At 45.7% G+C, this 19309-nt stretch overlaps 1 protein-coding gene across 1 annotated transcript in view; it reads left to right on the forward strand.

The window, feature by feature from the left end:
• The first annotated feature begins 5777 nt into the window (after positions 1-5777).
• The window catches only part of LOC138258905 (solute carrier family 26 member 6-like), a 269592-nt gene continuing 256060 nt past the window's right edge, over positions 5778-19309 (forward strand). Inside the window, exon 1 of the mRNA XM_069206227.1 lies at positions 5778-5961. The gene's annotated coding sequence lies outside the window, so the exon portion shown is untranslated. The remainder of the gene's footprint in view (positions 5962-19309) is intronic.

The following is a 19309-nucleotide window of genomic DNA, read 5'->3' on the forward strand; positions in this document are numbered from 1 at the left end:
CCCAGCCCCACAGGTGGGAACTCTATATGCAACATACTTATGAGCTTTAATGGAGCTCCTATACCTCTTATCGCTGTGGGAAGAAAAGTAATATGACACATGCTCATTGATGATGCCCTGACACTATATGGATCGTACTTTGATATTTAATTTTGATCCCACAATGGTGAGATAGTTGTTTAAAAAAACAATGTAAATATTGTTGTTGTTTTTTTAACTTTGTACAAATTGGTATTTGTCTTTCCTTTTGTTAAGGCTTTGTTTTTACTACTTTGTGCTTTTTTCTGTAGTTTTCATATAGCGTGAACTCGACCCAAGGGTACTGGAGCACTTTACATGAGCACCACTTACATTACACAGGGGCACATTCATTGTTTGTAGGCAGGGGGAGATTAAGAGGTTCTACCAGAATCACAGGATGTTGAGCCAATGTCGAGAATGGAACCTGGTTCCCCAGTTCCAAAGTCAGAAGCCCTGGCCCTAATGGCACATCGTGGGTAGAGGGAAGGAAACAGGCAGAAGCTACTTGAAAGCTCGACTCGTTATGGGCTTGAGGTTGCAACAGGACTTCGAGCTGAGCCAGAGCCAAGCTTCAGGCTCAATCCTGGCTCAACCTTTCAGCGGCTCGTCCACCTCGGGAATAGGTATGTAGGGCCGGATAACGACCTTGGCGGATGGGATATTCCATGACGGATATCCCGCCCGCTGTTTTACAAGTTCCATACAATATAATGAAACTTCAGTATGGCGGACAGGATATCCGTCACATTTGTGACAGAGTATCCATCCGCCAAGGTTGTAATCAGGCCCATAATGTCTAAAAATTCAGTGAAATTAGCATATGGTGTCCTACCTTCCCTTACCTTTATTATGGGCCTTTTTTAAATATTGTGTCAGATTAACCTGTGATCTGTATTTATTTAACACAGTATACCATTCCTATTACAGAATTGTACAAAAACACTGTCTTCTAGTTTTAAAGGGGGTTGAGAGAAATAAACTAATCTAGTCAGTGACTTAGGTGCACTATGTGTGTCAGGGAAGTCTGGCTTCAAATCTTGGACCCCCTGCATGGCTAAATGGTGTGATCTTAGTCAAATCAATTAACTTCATGTGTCTTATTTATTTGATAGTGACATTTGAGAGCACAAATTGACTTGATTAACATCACACAATTTAGCCAAGCAGGAAATCCAGGATCTGAACCTAGGCTTCCTGGTCACACACAGCACACTTAAACCACTGACTAGATTACATTTACTTTATGTGTCTAATTTATTTGATAGGGACATTTGAAAGCACTTTCAAGTAATTCAGCTTCAGATTGTCTGTGTGCAAAAAAAGTGTAAGTTTTATGAGCCTGGAATGCTCACCTATCCATAAAAATAACATTGACCTGGATGTATGGGACACCTGAAAATTGGTATACTTTGTTGAGTCCTGGGGTTGTCAAGAGGAAGGTTTAATGCATGTTTAAAGTCTATGTTTAGAAACTTTTACTGCGAATAAATGTCAATGCAATGTTGTGATCTAATCCGCGAAACAGAAGCACTACCATATTTTTGTTCAAAAGATGTTATTGTTGTGTGCCTGAAGAGGTTACACAGCATGATGGTAGGCAGGTATTTAGCACTAGATTCCATCAGACAGTTATAGAAGAACAGTGCTGGGCAGTTAGGACACAGCTTTTAAATGATTCTGTGTAACAAACGTGCCCATAGTAAACTGTCTGTCCCACACTACCCTGCCCAGTTGCCTCTGATTTAACTATCAGTGTAGGGAAGCAGAGCAATGAACTATCTGGTGCTTAGAAGAAAGTGTTCTAGAGAGGAAATCATAGCAATATGTCAGAGATAGGTGCCCTTAAACCACTGCCTTGAGGTGTTGCCTAGGTGTGGCAAGAACAGCTACTATATAGAAACCGAGAGTATGGCCCTCATTATGTCATTGCCCCAAAAAGACCGTCACTGCGGCTACCATCCGCCCACCATACTATGATCACTGCCAGACTTCCGCCACAAGAAGGGCGAAAATCCGGCAGTGTTTATACTGGCGGATAGTAGTAAGGTGGCGCTGCTACCACCAGCACTGCCACACCAGTAGAAAGCCGCCAGCTGTACAATGACCTGTGATACAGCCTGGCGGTGTTCTGCTGGTGGGCGCTGGAGGAAGGTAAGTTGGGCTTCCGAAAGGGGAGAGGGGTGGAGGGTGTTGTGTGTGTGTGTGGGGGGGGGGTTGTGTGAATGAATGTGTGAGTGTGTGCGTGAATGCGTCTGTGTGTGTAGTGTTGTTTGCGTGGGTGTATGCGTGTGTGTGAATGCGTGTAAGAATGGTAATGTGAGTGCGTGTTTGCATGTCAGTGTGAATGTGTGTACAAATGTGTGCGAGCGTGACTGGATGTATTCGTGTATGAAAGCGTGTATGCCAGTGTGAGTGGGTGTATGCCTTGTGCGTGTCTGTGGGTGTGTGCGTGTATGGGGGGTGAGAGGATCGGAAGGGGGGGGGTGTGAATGGAGGTGGGGTGGGGGGCGTCTGGGGAATGTTGGGTGGGTGGGTGAGCCGCCTACCAGTGACAGGGAGGGAATTCCTGTCACCGGTAGGGCCTACCTCCATGGTTTTCGTGGTGTTGCTAACGCCACGAAAACCATGGTGGTAGGCTGCCCCAAAATGCCACTGACGGTACTATAGTGGCTGCCGGGCTAGAGATTGACATCTCTGGCCCGGCGGCTCCTACAGCTATGGCGGTCTGAGTGGAGAAGTGGTGAGTTGGCTGCAGCCAACCCACCATTCTCATAATGTGGGGGTATGTACTGCCAGCCTGTTGGAGGTACTGCTGCCACATTACCACTCACCGCTGGGGTCATAATGACCCCCTGTATGTGTTAGGGGTGGATAATGGGGAGAGTATCATCCTTGGTGCTTTTTTTAAAGCCCTCCACCAAAATATCCTGTGCCTGTGCAATAAAATAATTTATCAGATCGGTTCCTTCCTCTGTGTAGCAGGAGCTCTCAGATGGAAACCCAGAGAGCGAAACCTTGGTCCTGCTTATGATAACTGGAGGAAGTGAATCATCCAGAGCACTGAAATATTATGTTTTGCTAGAAAAAGAACTTTTCGACAGTCCTGTCCAGAATTTGCCTCCATGTCAGGTGGTCACCTTATGGCAGAGGTCTTTAATCTATGGTTTGCGACCCCCAGGTGTCATCGGAAGGGGGTCGCGCATTCAGCTGCCTCACTTCTGCCACAAATCCAAAACGTCTTACTTTTGGAAAAGAGTGACTTCAGCTGAAATTTCCTTCAATGAGTCTCCTGTTAAGTGAAACTAAGGGGGGGGGCAGACATGTAAATAAACATTTTTTTCAGAGTGCCTGCTTTACCTGAAAGAAATGCAAATATGTATTACAAATTAATCTGCAAGTGTAAAGGGAAATCTACAAATGTAAAGGATGCTTGGGAGCCTTGCTGGCTATAACTGATCGAATCACTAGAACCTTTGTGATGACAAAGATGTATTCTTTTTGAGTGGTAGTAAAAAGAGTTAACAACTGAACTCTGAAGTGCATGCTTTTAATTGTATTTGTATTTACAATTGTGTTTACCCCTCAGAAGGTGTTGAAGGAACAGTTATTTTAAAACAAATTGTATTACTATGGTCTGGGTATCACTAAAATCTATATTTTGGAATCACCATTTTATGGTAAAACATTTTGCATATTTTATAGTAGCCTATTTTATACTGTGTGTAATGTGAATATAAAATAATGACTTACATATTCACTTTGCTTTCTGTCACAGGCTGTGCCTCGTAGCACTAAACATACTCAAGTCACTATTCTCCACTGCACCAACCTAGATTTAATTATGTGGTACTCTGGTTACACACAGACCTCTGCAGTGTATTAACTAATAGAGATTTCATAATGTACTATAGTGCATTTCCCACAGAGTAACAACTTTTTTTATATGTTTTTCATTTAAGTTGCCCGTTATTTTATATGTAGCTACCTGGTAGTGAAAGACTAAAAAACTGAAGTCAACAACAGCTGCAAACTGATATAACTAGGAGTCAGTTTTTGTTAAAATAGAAGTGTTTGTTTTCATTTAGTTAAAAATAAAAACCTTTTTAGAAAAAAATTGAAAGAAGATTAAGGGACCACTTCCTCCCCTACAATTAAAGAAAGCATCCTCCTTTGACCTTACAGTTCATCACTAATGACTGTAAATAGTATGTTTTAATTTTTGATGAATGATGTTAGGCAACCTCCAGTTCCATGCAGTTGTAAAAGCCAAGCCGTCAGCATCCCATGAAATATAGTATGGCTGACCTCAAATGTAGTGCACTAAAGTTGCAGCCCGTGCATTACAGCCATTATACCCAGTGCTACTGGGATTATGTGATTGTGCAGTGATTTTCACATAAATACAGATTTGCCACATAATCCATCATCTGCCGCATAATCTGATGATTTTAACAAAAAATTAATTTGTGTATAGCTCAAACGGTTCAAAAGTCACTAAAAAGCAGCAACACATGTTGCCACACAATAGAAGGTCCTTTGCAAAGCTGGACACCTTTTTGTTGCTTATTGCTATGTTTAGGTGTTAAACTAGTGTTAATGAGGTTCAACCACAGACTGACCATCTCTTTGGAGAAAAACAGGCACATTCATCACATTAGTTCAGAAAGATGTTGTCATCTATATAACTTTTGCGAAATTATGTTTTTTTTGTGGAAAAAGTGCCATTGTGCATTTTGGGGTCATTGTTTTTGGAGACTTTTTGTTTGAGGTGTGTGTTAATCCTCCGACACTGAACCACAGTCACCCACTAACATTTGGTTTGCTAAACACTGTTTAATATTATTTTCCCACCGTAAAAATGATTTGCGGTGGGAATTGGAGGCGTTTATGGTTGTCGATAATGAGGAGTACCAGGTTTTAGACATTTTTGTCAGGAGGGGGCCCCTACACCTAAAAAAAATTGACAGGGGGGGGGTCTTGCATCGAAAAGTTTGAAGACCTCTGCCTTACGGTAATCTAGTTTGAAAATAACTCTTCCCACTCCCCAAAAGCACACTTGTCTGAGATTCTCCTAACCCACTAAAATGTTTTCGGGGGCATTAGTGCTAGATCCCAGCCGCAGGCGCTTGGACCACTGAGCTATCTGGGCCCCAAGCTGTATGTAAAGGTTGACTGTGGTGGACCAGGTTTCTGCCACCCTCTGGCCTGAGTAAAGCTAACTTCTCCTCGGCACGAGCCTCTAGTCTGCGTCATATTAGTGCGACTCTTCCCGATGTGGAACCAGAGATGCTCTGTGATGGGCCTCCCAGGTCCCTGCTCTCCAAGCAGTGTTTTTCCATTAAACAGCAAGTGTCTGCAGGGCACTGTACCAACCCGACACCTGTTGTGTGACAGCACGCGCCACCAGGTGACAGAGGGAACACACACAAGCGCCGGGTGATAATCTGACTTGTTTCGTAATATTTTGAGGGCTTTGAAGCGTCTGGCTCCCAAGCGCAGGCTACTCAGCTCTGTATAATGATAGCTCTTTATCTCTGCCTCACGAGGGGGAGGTGTAGTTAGAAAAACGGATCTGTAAACAAGCAACTGATCAAATATTTGTGTAGTTCACGTCCAAAAAATATGAAACCATACACACAAACAAGGTGTATTTTTGTAGCGGCCTCTGATTGCGAGAGTTTGAGGGCTGCGTCTCTGGGACCGGTGCAGCTCTGTTCCTGAGGTGATGCCCTGGTCCATGAGGAGATCGTGTTACACAACTTGACGTGGCCCTGGGGTGGGTATAAAGGGCCTGAGAGGCAGAGGAACGCGAAAGCCTGGAGACAAGGCTGGAAGCGAGGGTTCAGGTGTTGGAAGTCTCAGCAGTCAACTGGTTGCCCTCCCCAGCAGAGCCAAGGGGTGGAACTGGGGCTCGGCCAGGGCAATCGGAGTGTGCCCGAGGTGAGTGTCAATTGGGAGGAATTGGAATTAAATAGCGCTTACTACCCCTAATGAGGCGTCTAAGCGCTTTTCGAGATGTGGGGTCAAATGTACTTCAAGGGCCATTTATTTACTCCTTGCTTCTCTCTCCGCCTCAGCGCTTGTGAATGAGGCCGGGCCATGCAAGCTGTTGGCACTTTACAGATTTTAACAAAAGGGACAGCAGTAGTTCAAGTCCTACACTCACTCCACTATTTATTTACCTATGTATCAGTCTTTGTATAGCGCAACATCCACCACGAGCCACCTTGGCAATAGTGGAAATCCCTGTCTTCATCCCTGCCAGCCTATGCAGTTAATGCGTGGTCAACCAGGGCTTCATTCGTTGCCTAAAGTTGGAAAGGTCGCTTCCTTCCTTAATTCCAGAGGGAGGCTGTTCCACAAGGTGGCCGCCAAGAGAAGGACATTCAGCAAGAGCATATTGGACGAGTACAAATTTCTTTTGTCCTCCTAACTTGAAAATCTTTTGGATGAAGTGTTGGATTTTTTGCAGTTGCAAAAACCTTTGTGAGATTGAATCATTCCTTTGAATTCTCAACACCAGTCTTGCTGTGGCATTGTTCAAAGATCCAACTGGTAAGTCTAGGTAGATGGCACCGCACAAATATAGTCTGGATGACACAATCGCATTCACAAGCTGCAGTTTTTGATGCCGGATTAGTGAGTCATATACTGTAAGCGTAGTGTTGCTTTCTTCGTAGTAAAGTCTTAGGGGCTTATTTTCAAGCACCCATGTGCCACGGAGTGTCACTTTTTGTGACGCACCTGCAGGGCATTGTGCAGACCCAAATCTACAAGGCCACACAAAGCCACCCTGCGTGCCTTTACATGGCCTTATAGAGATGTTGTAAGGCAACGCAGCGCCAGTCGCAGCGTTGACTCGCACTGCGTCGGGGAGGCGTTCCATGGGCGTAGCTGTGGGTATTCCCACTCAACACCCGTGCTTTTTCACACTGCCTCAGATTTACAACATAGCGTAAATCTGAGGCAGCATGAAAAACCGTACGCCTCCCAGAGCAGGCGTAAGGAGGAAAGATGTTTACATTCCCACTCAACACCCGTGTTTTTTCACACTGCCTCAGATTTACAACATAGCGTAAATCTGAGGCAGCATGAAAAACCGTACGCCTCCCAGAGCAGGCGTAAGGAGGAAAGATGTTTACATTCCCACTCAACACCCGTGTTTTTTCACACTGCCTCAGATTTACAACATAGCGTAAATCTGAGGCAGCATGAAAAACCGTACGCCTCCCCAGAGCAGGCGTAAGGAAGAGAGATGTTTACATTCCCACTCAACACCCGTGCTTTTTCACACTGCCTCAGATTTACAACATAGCGTAAATCTGAGGTAGCATCAAAACCGTACGCCTCCCCAGAGCAGGCGTAAGGAAGAGAGATGTTTACATTCCCACTCAACACCCGTGCTTTTTCACACTGCCTCAGATTTACAACATAGCGTAAATCTGAGGTAGCATCAAAACCGTACGCCTCCCAGAGCAGGCGTAAGGAGGAAAGATGTTTACACTTCTCTTCGCTTTTATCTCTGCCCACGTGTGCTGCATTCTGCAGCACACACAGAACGAGGAAAACACCTCTTGTGATTGTTTTTGTGCAGGACGGTGCCCCTGCCTGCACAAAAACAATCATGCTAACAACACAGACATCCTTTCATCATGACGCAAGGGTGCCTTTGCTAGCGCTCCGCTGCTATTTTGTGCACGTGCGCTGGCTGAAAAGACGGGAATGCACCGTATTTTGTAGATACAGTGCATTCCTGCCCTTTCGAATTGGCGTAGAGCAGTGCAGCAAATTGACTCGCAGCGCTGCCCTACGCCAATTCTTTGTAGATAAGGCCCTTGGGCCCATATTTATACTTTTTTAGTGCCGCATGTGTGTCATTTTTTGACACAAAAGCGGCGCAAACTTACAAAATACAACTGTATTTTGTAAGTTTGCGCCGCTTTTGCGCCAAAAAGCGGCGCAAATGCGGCACTAAAAAAGTATAAATATGGGCCTTAATGTTTCAGTCTGGCTTACGTCACAGTTTCTATCTGGTTACAGCTCTTCAAAAAATAGTGTTTAAATTAGTTTCCCAAAAACTGAAACTAGTGCCTCTTTTCAAAAATATCACTTTTGAAATCTGGGGCTAGCCAAGATCTTTTGATCTAATTACAGTTGTATACATAATATATTTCCGCATAAAGACTTGTACCAGCCCTCTTCATCCATTGGCCTTTTTACGTGTCATTCACATTATTGTTCTGCCTACTAAAACATAACAGCATTGGACAGTGGATCAGCCCACTTTAGCCATAGGCTAACTTCACTCTGAGTGACACCATTCTGCTTTTCCTCTACTACATGTTTACACGCCAAGTAGTCCCTTAAATACTTGAGCAATATGCACTTTCTGAGACTAAATGCATATTTTTGCATTTAGCCAAATATACTTTTTAGTATTGACAAATGCCTGGCATCTCTCACAACATTAATGTTTTACATCAAACAATGATGTTTTACGAAACAATGACCAAACGGAAGAAGCACTCACAAAGCCCAAAGAAATACCTATTGGCTTTGCCAGTGCTTGTTTTACTGTGTCTAAGGTCATGATTGAATGGCGTCCTGAGTACTTGCAGCCTGGGATAGTCGAACTGTCACACTTGTAGAAGTGTGATGGTTAGTAGTTGTGTTGGTACTGTCACAGGCAGCCCTGGCAGTGGCAATGGATGGCCCAGGCTGCAGTGACCTCCGGACAAGCCTTGGTGCTTAATTTGCCTTTACAAATTAAGCACTGGTTCCTTTCTAGGACTAAAGTTGCTTGTGTTTATAGGGAGTGACAATCTATTGAGAGTGGTATGTTGTTACCTTACGTTTTGTTTGTATAGTCAATGTGTAGCCAAACTTTCCACTTTCTCAAGCAAAATGCCAAAATATTGCCCAAGGTACATATTGTGCTCCTTTGACAGATAGTGACTGCCCAGCCGGGGGAATAGGAGATTTCCCAACAGTTAATTATTTCTGAGAGTCCGTTAAGACTTTGGCAACGTCAGACTTGTTTGACATATCATTGACTTTGCCCAACCCTGGCGGCTTCTGAGAAGCACTGGCCTGTTTTGAAATCTCAGCACTTCACTACAAAGAAAACACTTATGGAGCTGAGAGAAAGTTAGAGATGCCAAACCATCATCTCTGAAAGACCATCATGTGCAGGGCCAAGTCAAACACGACAGGGTGGGCCTCACCCTGTCTGAGATGTGACTGACCCTGCCCCAGCCCTACCAGCCTTTTCATGCACCGACTTGCCTGGAAACCTCCTAGCTTGTTTCCCTACGTCCCACAGACAGGCTCATATGAGTAATATGATTTAATGGCCGCATTATTTTATGCACATGTATGGGTTTGCTCACATGTATGCACGTTACGAAAATGCTGCTTGTAGAGTGTGTGATCGGTGTTCCTCCCAGTTATCCAGTTTTTTATATTAACCTGCACTTTCATGTAATCCAGAAGGCCCATCGCCGGCATGTCGTCTACATCCATAGAAGTGAAATTAAGAGTAAATCCATACTCAGTGCTTAATTTGTGCTTGTTGTTTCCGGTGCTGAGCACCTGCACTTATTTTTGAGGACCGGGGCTTATTCTTCTGCCTCAAGCATTTGCTGCGAGCAAAAGACACACATGGGAAAGACGGAAGAAGGAAAAACTAAAAAGCGTCATAAAGGGAGAAAGTAAAAAGTTGCATGATGAGCTGAAGGGGCAGGGAGTGGCTGTAAATGGATTGAACAGCCCCGAGATGGCTTCTGGAATAGCTGCCTCAGTATTCAGTGCTGGCAGATTTAATTACAGCAGCCTCATGTTTAAGAGGAGGGCTTTGTGCACCGGCACCTCTTTATTTACAAATTAAGCACTCTCCATACTTCTTTAGATATGCCTAGCTTGATGATATCTTGGCAGTCCATGTTGTACGCTGGTAGTCCACATTGTATGCTGCTATTCCATACTGTATGTTGTTAGTCCATATTGTATGCTGGTAGTCAAAATGTATGCTGATAGTCCATACTGTACGCTGGTAGTCCATATTGTATGTTCCTACTCCATACTGTATGTTGGTAGTATGTTGGTAGTCCATATTGCATGCTGGTAGTCCACATTGTATGTTGGTAGTCCATATTGTATGCTGATAGTCCAAATTGTATGTTGGTAATCCATACGGTATGCTGGTAGTCTATAGTGTATGCTGGCAGTCCATATTGTATACTGATAGTCCAGACTGTATAATTGGTAGTACGTTGGTAGTCCATATTGTATGCTGGTAGCCCATATTGTATGCTGATAGTCCACATTGTACGTTGATAGTCCATATTGTATGGTGATAGTCCATATTGTATGTTGGTAGTCCATGTGGTATGCTGGTAGTCCATCATGTATGCTGGTAGTCCATATTGTACACTGATAGTCCATATTGTATGGTTAGTAGTACGTTGGTAGTCCATATTGTATGCTGGTAGTTCATATTGTATGCTGGTGGTTCACATTGTTTCGAGTAGTCCATATTGTATGCTGGTAGTTCATATTGTATGCTGGTAGTTCACATTGTATGTTAGTAGTCCATATTGTTTCTGCTAGCCCATATTGTATGCTGGTACTTCATATTGTATGCTGGTAGCTCACATTGTTTATTAGTAGTTCATATTGTATGCTGGTAGTCCATATTGTATATTGATAGTCCATATTGTATGGTTGGTAGTATGTTGGTAGTCCATATTGTATGTTGGTAGTTCACATTGTATGTTGGTAGTCCATATTGTATGGTTGGTAGTATGTTGGTAGTCCACATTGTATGTTGGTAGTTCACATTGTATGTTGGTAGTCCATATTGTATGTTGGAAGTCCACCCTGTATGTTGGTAGTCCATATTGTATGCTGGTAGTCCATATTGCATGCTGGTAGTTCAAATTGTATGTTGGTAGTCTAAATTGTATACTGATAGTTCATATTGCATGACTGGTAGTCCGTATTGTATGCTGGTAGTCCATATTGTCTGCTGGTAGTCCATATTGTCTGCTGGTAGTCCGTATTATGTATTGATAGTCCATATTGTATGTTTTTTTAAAAAAATTGTTCATTAAGGTTTTTTATCCACGAGCAAACATTACTCAGAAAAACTGTTCCAGTGAAACATCTTGACAATATGTTCTGCCCAGCCACTGGCTGGTGTTTCCCACAGGATTACAATAGAACTACAAAAACAAAATCCCCAATCACATCCCATTCCCCTCTCCTCTGCAACCTCCCCCTCCTGCCTTCTCTCCTGAAAGCATTTCACCACCTGATTGCCACATAAACCCCTGAAGTCCAATAAATTCGCTAGTCTAGTTTATACTCAGAAACTTAGATATGTACCAGATCAGGATTTCCCTGCTCATCCTCTGAAGAGTCTACATGCACCTTGGCACAGTTTGCCCATCAAGATCCGAACCCAGCAGCTCCTGTATCATCAGTCCCCATACAAGCAATAACTCAGGCAATTTAGCATCTTTTCTCGTTTGTCTCATGTGGTCCTCCGCCACACACGCCCACTCTCGCAGGTCTCTCACCCAGCTCTCTTTAGTTGTGGTCCAGTCTCCCATCCAATGTATTGCAATTCTTGGCTTAGCCACCATGAGGCCCAAAACTGCAAATCGCCTGCTAAACTTTTGCTTCTGGTCACGAGGCAGTAATCCCAGGAGACAGCCATTGACGGTCAGGGATATATCCTACCTAGTGGTTGTCTTAATCTGTCCCACTGCTTTACCCCAATACTTCTTTATCACTGGGCACTGATAAATCAAGTGCAGAATGTCGGCCTCTATAGCCAGGCATTTAGGACACCTGGGGTCCCGGGCCGGCTAAAATGTGTGGAGTCTTTTGGGAGAGAGATAAGTCATATGAATGACATTGTATTGTATTTGCTTGAATATAGTGCAGACCATCAGTCTCCGGACCACCGCAGGGATTTGAGACCAATCATCTTGGGAGAGTGGCTCATCACTAAAGGCCACCCATTTCTCCTCTACTTTCAGTCGTTTAACTGGTCTATCAGGTCATAATGCCCGATACATATGAGTCACCAGCCTACGTCCCCCCGCCATTGACAACATGCAGAGTAACTTGTGAGTAGTATCCAGGGCTTCAGGGAACATCGGCCACAACTGTCTTGCTGTGGCCGGACTTTTGGCATTTTGGAGAAACTGTCCCTTGCCCAGTGCAAAGGTGTCTATTGCGTCTTGGAGTGTTATAAATCTCCCATCCAGATATAGATCGGATAACCTCAAGCAACCTCCCTCCTACCATTTCTCAACTGACTTTGATTTCTGTATCCGTGTAAAGGGGGTTTGACCCAAATATCCAGATCGGGTGCATAAGGCGCTCTCTTTATCACTGTGTGCACCGTCCTTTCCCATATTTTGGCCATTAAGCGTATTAGGTATGGGTAGGTGCCCGGGAGAGCACTCCCTCTCATCAAGAGTGTCCCCAGTGACTGTGTTGAAAAGTGCTTGTCCATAGGGATTGCTCCAAGCTAGGGTCTGTATCTAACCAATATATGCCATGCTGGAGTTGTGACGCTAGATAGTAAAATTCTAGATCTGGGATCTCTAGACCCCCTCGCTCCCACTCCCTCTACAATATGGCAAGACTCACCCTACACCCTCTGCCATTCCACAATAGTTCCACCAGGAGCGAGTCTAAATCACAGAAGGTTTCATCGGTATCTCAAAAAAAGTGCCTTGCATGATGTAGAGGCATCTCAGCAACACGACCATTTTAATTAGGGCTATCTTACCCATCAAAGACAATTTGAATGTATTGCAAAGCTGGATGGATTGCCGAAACCCCCTTAGCACCGGTCCCATGTTCAGCTTGTAACTTGTGCTTTCTTCCAGCATTATGAACATTCCAAGGTATCGTATTTTGTCTATCGCCCAGGATAACCCAACCTGTGGGAGACACCCCAGCTGGGATCCAGTCAGCCCCTCTAATGAGAATAGGAGAGATTTCGCCCTATTCACTCGGAGCCCAGAGACCCTTGCGAACTTCGCCAGTTCTATCAGCATCAATGGGACCGATTCAGCTGCTCTCTGCAGATAAAGCAACACATAATCCGCATAAAGAGAGATGATGTGCTCCATCGTACCCACTCGAATCCCCCATCCCTGAAGCTCTTGTCTCATACAACATGGCATGGGTTCCATAGCCAAAGCGAAGATCAGATGCAACAAGGGACATCCCTGTTGGGTACCACACTAGAGTTCTATAGCGGCCAGGACTGTACACCCTGTGCGTATCCTGGCCTGTGGATTTATGTAAAGCAGTTTTATCCATTTAATATATTGCGGGCTCAGTCCCACCTTATCAAGCTCCTGGCAGACATAGGGCCTGATTCTAACTTTGGAGGACGGTGTTAAACCGTCCCAAAAGTGGCGGATATACCACCTACCGTATTACGAGTTCCATAGGATATAATGGACTCGTAATACGGTAGGTGGTATATCCGCCACTTTTGGGACGGTTTAACACCGTCCTCCAAAGTTAGAATCAGGCCCATAGTCCCATCGGGCCATATCAAACGCCTGCAGTATATCAAGGAAGGCCAGCGCATAATCCCTAACCTCCCCCGTTGCCAGCCGGCAGATACTACGGAGGGTGTTCCTACGCGGTATGATTCCTGACTGGTCCTCGTGCATTAATTGTGAGAGGAAGGGCAGCAATCTTGCCGCCAAAACATGGCTAAGTACCTTGAGATCCACATTCAGCATGGATATGGGCTTATGTGAGCCTGGTTCAGTCGGGTCCTTTTCAGGCTTTGGGATCACCACAATAAGAGGCTTTTTCATGGATCGTGGCAGGTCACCTCCATCAAGGGCCTCAGCATAAACCTCAAGTAATTTGTCTACCAGTACGTCTAGAAATTGGCAATAAAAGTTCTCCGGGAGGCCATCGGCCCCACGGGATTTAGCTGGTTTCAGAGTCCGTATCACCTCCAGGAGCACCGTTCTGCTTACCGGGGCCGCTAGGGTCTTGCAGCTCTCTGGGGTCAGACACGGGAAAGTAATTTCCCTCAAGTATGTGAGTATTCCCCTGGTTGTCCACTGCTCCCTGTTCCTCCGCGTAGACCCCTCTCAGATGTGTTGCTAAGGTATTGTTGATTGCTTGTTGTGTGTGCGTCAGGGTTCCGTTTGCGTTGCGAATCTCCAAAATTGGGGGGATTGGTTCTCCACTTTTATAGGACGCTCTAATAGGCATCTGGATTTGTTGCCATCTAAGTACCACTGCCTACGATTGACTGATCTAATATACTTATCTAGTCTGTCCCACACCTCCACCATCTTCTGTCGCTGGGCATTCTTTTGTGCCACCTCTGCATTCCCCACAGTGAGAGACCGCTCAAGTATCAATAACTCTTTTTCTCGTGTGGATAGAGCCTCTTCTAGTGCCTTCCCTATGTCGCCAAGATCCAGGCCCCTCTCACTACCACCTTCATTGCGTCCCATTCCGTGGCCCGCCTATTTGTGGACCAGCAGTTGTGTTCAAAGTAAATTAGTAAGCTTTGCGCAATTTGATCTCTAAATATCGGGTCTGTATCTGATTGGGCATTCAATTGCCACAATGGAATCCGGGACTGCGGGCTAGACTGCGAGTAGGTAATAAGTAATGGGGAGTGGTCAGATAAATAACGTGGCAGGTATTGTGTGTCAGTAATGTTTTGTGCCTCTGACGCCTGTGCGAACACATAGCCCAAGAGGCTATGGGCCTCATTACAACCCTGGCAGTCACCGTCCTCCAGGGTTAAAGTGGCGTTCGTACCGCCAACAGGCTGGCGGTACGAATTGCCATATTATGACCGTGGCGGTACCACCGCGGTCACACTGCTGAGACCGGCGGTTTACCGCCATGGATGTCCTGCCGGTCAGAATCCACCAGATACCAAAAGCATTGAGCCCGACTCGACCGTCAAACTTTTTCTCAATTGAGCGGGCACATAGGACACTGGCTCCTGCCCCTAGGCCTGGAATGCCTCAATGGGCCATTGTAGCATGAGTGTTCAACCATATGGACAGAGATGCAATTCTCCAACATGTTCAGGTGCATGGCCCTCCCTGCTTTGACGACAAACAAATTCACATCTACCCGGACTATAACTACAAAAGTTCAGGACCTCCGTAATGGTTTTCTGGGGGTCAAACGTCGGCTGTGTGACCATGATATCCGATACAGTCTGGTGTTTCCAGCCAAGCTCAAGGTACAACATGATGGAAAGGCTCTCTTTTTTTAGACCCCTGGTGAAGCAATAGAATGGATGGACACAATAGGCGTGAAGCAAGCTTCATAAGACCTGGAATGGAAGGAAAGACAAAGGAAAGATTGGAGGTGCCCTGCTCACCAGAGGGCGTCTTTGTTGAATTTGGACCTCAATTCGGAGAATCGACCCACGGGACGAATAGTGGTCACAGAAGATGTCATTCTAAGAGCTGAACCCGGCCCCCTGGGGACGAGAAACTCTTTTTCACCACTCTCTCTGGCACAGAACACTCAGGAGGAGGAGAGACTGCTAACGGATAGCCATGGATACTTGCCAGCAGGAGATGAGAGTGTGTCCACAGGAGGCGCAGGATGACAAAAAAAAGGGGGAGCTGAGGGACAGTTCCGCGATGAGGAGGTAACTGTGTGATACACATAAGAGTGCTCCTAGTGCTATGACATGGCAGTGGACCCACCAGTCATGCCCTGCCCTGGGGGCACCAGCGCTGCCCTGGGGATTTTGACTTCCCTTACCGCCAGCCTGTCCATGTCGGTAGACACCGCCATGGAAAGGCTGGCAGTAAGGGGACTAGCGGGGGCCCTGGGGGCCTGTGCACTGTCCATGAACTTGGCATGGGCAGTGCAGTGGCCCCCAGGCACAGCCCCGTCATGATTTTCACTGTCTGCTTGGCAGACAGTGAAAAGCACGATGGGTGCTGCTGCACCCGCCGCACCGCCACATTGCCGCCGGCTCCATTAGGAGCCGGCTGCAATGTTACGGCCGACATCCCAACTGGGCCAGCGGGCATAAACTCTGTTTCCGCCCGCCGGCCCAGCAGGGAGGTCCAAATGCGGCCGGCGGATTTCCGGCCGTATGGGCGATCGACTGGCGGTTCAGCCTTGGCGGTTGGCCTCGTCCGACCGCCAAAGTTGAAATGAGGGCCTATAAGTTTCTGTCACTGGGGAGTAGCAGGAATAAGTTTGAGCTATTGTGTTTCAACTCCTCCAAATGTCTATCCAGCCTAAACTATCCTGCACCAGTCTCACAGCTGCTACTGAGTTAGGTTTGGTCCCTCTGCGGAGTGGGGTTCTATCCATCTTGCCATTTAAAACACAATTAAAGTCTCCAGCCATTATAATCCCTGTGCCAGGGGAGGGGTGGACTTTCCCCAGCATTGCTCCCAGGAAACCCCCATCATCTACATTCGGAGCACACACATTTAGTAGACTGATAGGATGGGCATCAAGTGTTCCTTCTATCGTTACATAACGACCCTTATCATCAGTACATTTTCTGACAGGCTTAAAGGGGACAGTAGGGGAAAGCAGATTAAAGTACCCCATGCATAGCCCAAGTGAGAGGTAGCATATAGTTGCCCCCTCCATCGTCTCCTTACATATTTAATACAGTCCCCCCACAGATGCGTTTCCTGAAGAAATGCGATTGAGACCCTGTATCTCCTCAAGTAGGCATAAATCCGATTACGTTTAACATAATTATTTAGTCCACGTACATTCCATGTAATGATTTTATAATCGTTCCCAGTTCCTTTCATATGTCAGTGTTATTGGTATAATCACCCTTCAGACGGCAATCAGTCTAAGTTCCCCAGCACAGTAGTCCCTCCCCCCAAAAAAACTCTCTAACTAAAGCATCTCAACAAAGAAAACTGTTTCCCTTTCTGAAAACCCCAACTAGAACTTCACCCATCCCACCTTTCCCTACCTGCACCCTTTAAGCCTAATCTAAAAACATGTTAGTAACTGCTAAACGTACAGTCTGACCAGTACACCTGAACCCAAGTCCAGCGCGAATCCTCTCTAGAGGACCTTAGCCGTGCACATAATATCCTGCTATAATTACTCAAACCTGACTGGTGGGTCCACTGCCATGTCATAGCACTAGGAGCACTCTTATGTGTATCACACAGTTACCTCCTCATCGCGGAACTGTCCCTCAGCTCCCCCTTTTTTTTGTCATCCTGCGCCTCCTGTGGACACACTCTCATCTCCTGCCGGCAAGTATCCATGGCTATCCGTTAGCAGTCTCTCCTCCTCCTGAGTGTTCTGTGCCAGAGAGAGTGGTGAAAAAGAGTTTCTCGTCCCCAGGGGGCCGGGTTCAGCTCTTAGAATGACATCTTCTGTGACCACTATTCGTCCCGTGGGTCGATTCTCCGAATTGAGGTCCAAATTCAACAAAGACGCCCTCTGGTGAGCAGGGCACCTCCAATCTTTCCTTTGTCTTTCCTTCCATTCCAGGTCTTATGAAGCTTGCTTCACGCCTATTGTGTCCATCCATTCTATTGCTTCACCAGGGGTCTAAAAAAAGAGAGCCTTTCCATCATGTTGTACCTTGAGCTTGGCTGGAAACACCAGACTGTATCGGATATCATGGTCACACAGCCGACGTTTGACCCCCAGAAAACCATTACGGAGGTCCTGAACTTTTGTAGTTATAGTCCGGGTAGATGTGAATTTGTTTGTCGTCAAAGCAGGGAGGGCCATGCACCTGAACATGTTGGAGAATTGCATCTCTGTCCATATGGTTGAACACTCATGCTACAATGGCCCATTGAGGCATTCCAGGCCTAGGGGCAGGAGCCAGTGTCCTATGTGCCCGCTCAATTGAGAAAAAGTTTGACGGTCGAGTCGGGCTCAATGCTTTTGGTATCCATTCCTCTAAAAATAATTTGGCAGCAGGGCTCTCTGCCTTCTCCAGGAAGCCAAGAATACGCAAATTATTTCTGCTGGATAGGCCCTCTGTGTCCTCAACATGCATTTCCATTTGGGTTGTCTCAGTTTGGAGCCTTACCACTGTATCCTGAAGTGTCTGTACTTTTTTCTGAGTTCTACGGCCTCTCCCTTAGTTGATGTGACTCTCTCCACACCCTTGCGGAGATTGCGTCGTAGATGATTAATGTCCATTGCCATAATGTCCATTTTATTTTCAAGAGCTACACAAGTTCCTCGTATGGCCCCCAGTATTTTGTGAGTGTCTTGTGCCTGTGTTTGTTTGCTGTGACTGCGCTGTCTCCCATCTTCTCGGTCACCCGCACCCTGGCCAGTGACATTGTACTGCACTATTTTGTTAGATTGCACCCCTCTCTGGAGTTTATCCTTCCCTATCTCCTTTCCCTGTTGTAACGTTCGCCGTCGAACTGTGGCTACTGTATTTGGGCTATGACCGTGGCGCCCTTCTCTTTCTCAAAATCGCCTCATGCATCAAGACCAATTCTTCTCGGTGGCACATAGGGACCATTCTATGTGTCTCATAGTGCTCCCTCCACCCGCTACTCAACTGGAGCTTCCCACCTCGGACAAGGGCCCCCAGATTATGCCCACACCTCCACCGGGATCACTGGTGTTATCATCATAGGGCTCGCCCTCTACCTCCAGAATCACTGACCTCGTCATCTCCTCGTCTGTACTGTTGGAAGCTCTTCCAGCCAGATCTCGCAGCGGTTCCAGGCACATCTACTCACCCATCTTTCCAGGCCATGCCCCGTCCATATTGTATGTTGGTATTATGTTGGTAATCCATATTGCATGCTGGTAGTCCATATGGTATGTTGGTAGTCCGTATTATGTTGATAGTCCATATTGTATGCTGGTAGTCCATATTGTATGCTGGTTGTTCATATGATGTGACGTTAACTGATCACTTTGCACCTCTTGCTTGCTATATTCGGTAGCTTAAGATGGGTGGATTTCACTCAGCTGGCGTTAATAGCCCTAAAGGATGGACTAGAAGAAGTAGTTTTGTTTATTGTAGGAACCAAAACCCCCTACATATTTTCATATAATTCAGAGTAGAACAAATATTTTTTTCTCTAGCATGAACACAGTCATCATTATTACTGTTTATTTCAGATTCAAGCACCGTAAACATAATTAAATAACATACAATAACATCAGATACTTATTGAGCACAGCCAGATTTCTTACACTCTAAAATTCAACGTATAAAATTACATTCGGATTATATAATATGAAACACATAAAAAAATGAATAGCCAAGGTACATTAT

This window comes from Pleurodeles waltl, chromosome 9, assembly GCF_031143425.1.
Source record: "Pleurodeles waltl isolate 20211129_DDA chromosome 9, aPleWal1.hap1.20221129, whole genome shotgun sequence".
Classification (NCBI taxonomy): Eukaryota; Metazoa; Chordata; class Amphibia; order Caudata; family Salamandridae; genus Pleurodeles; species Pleurodeles waltl.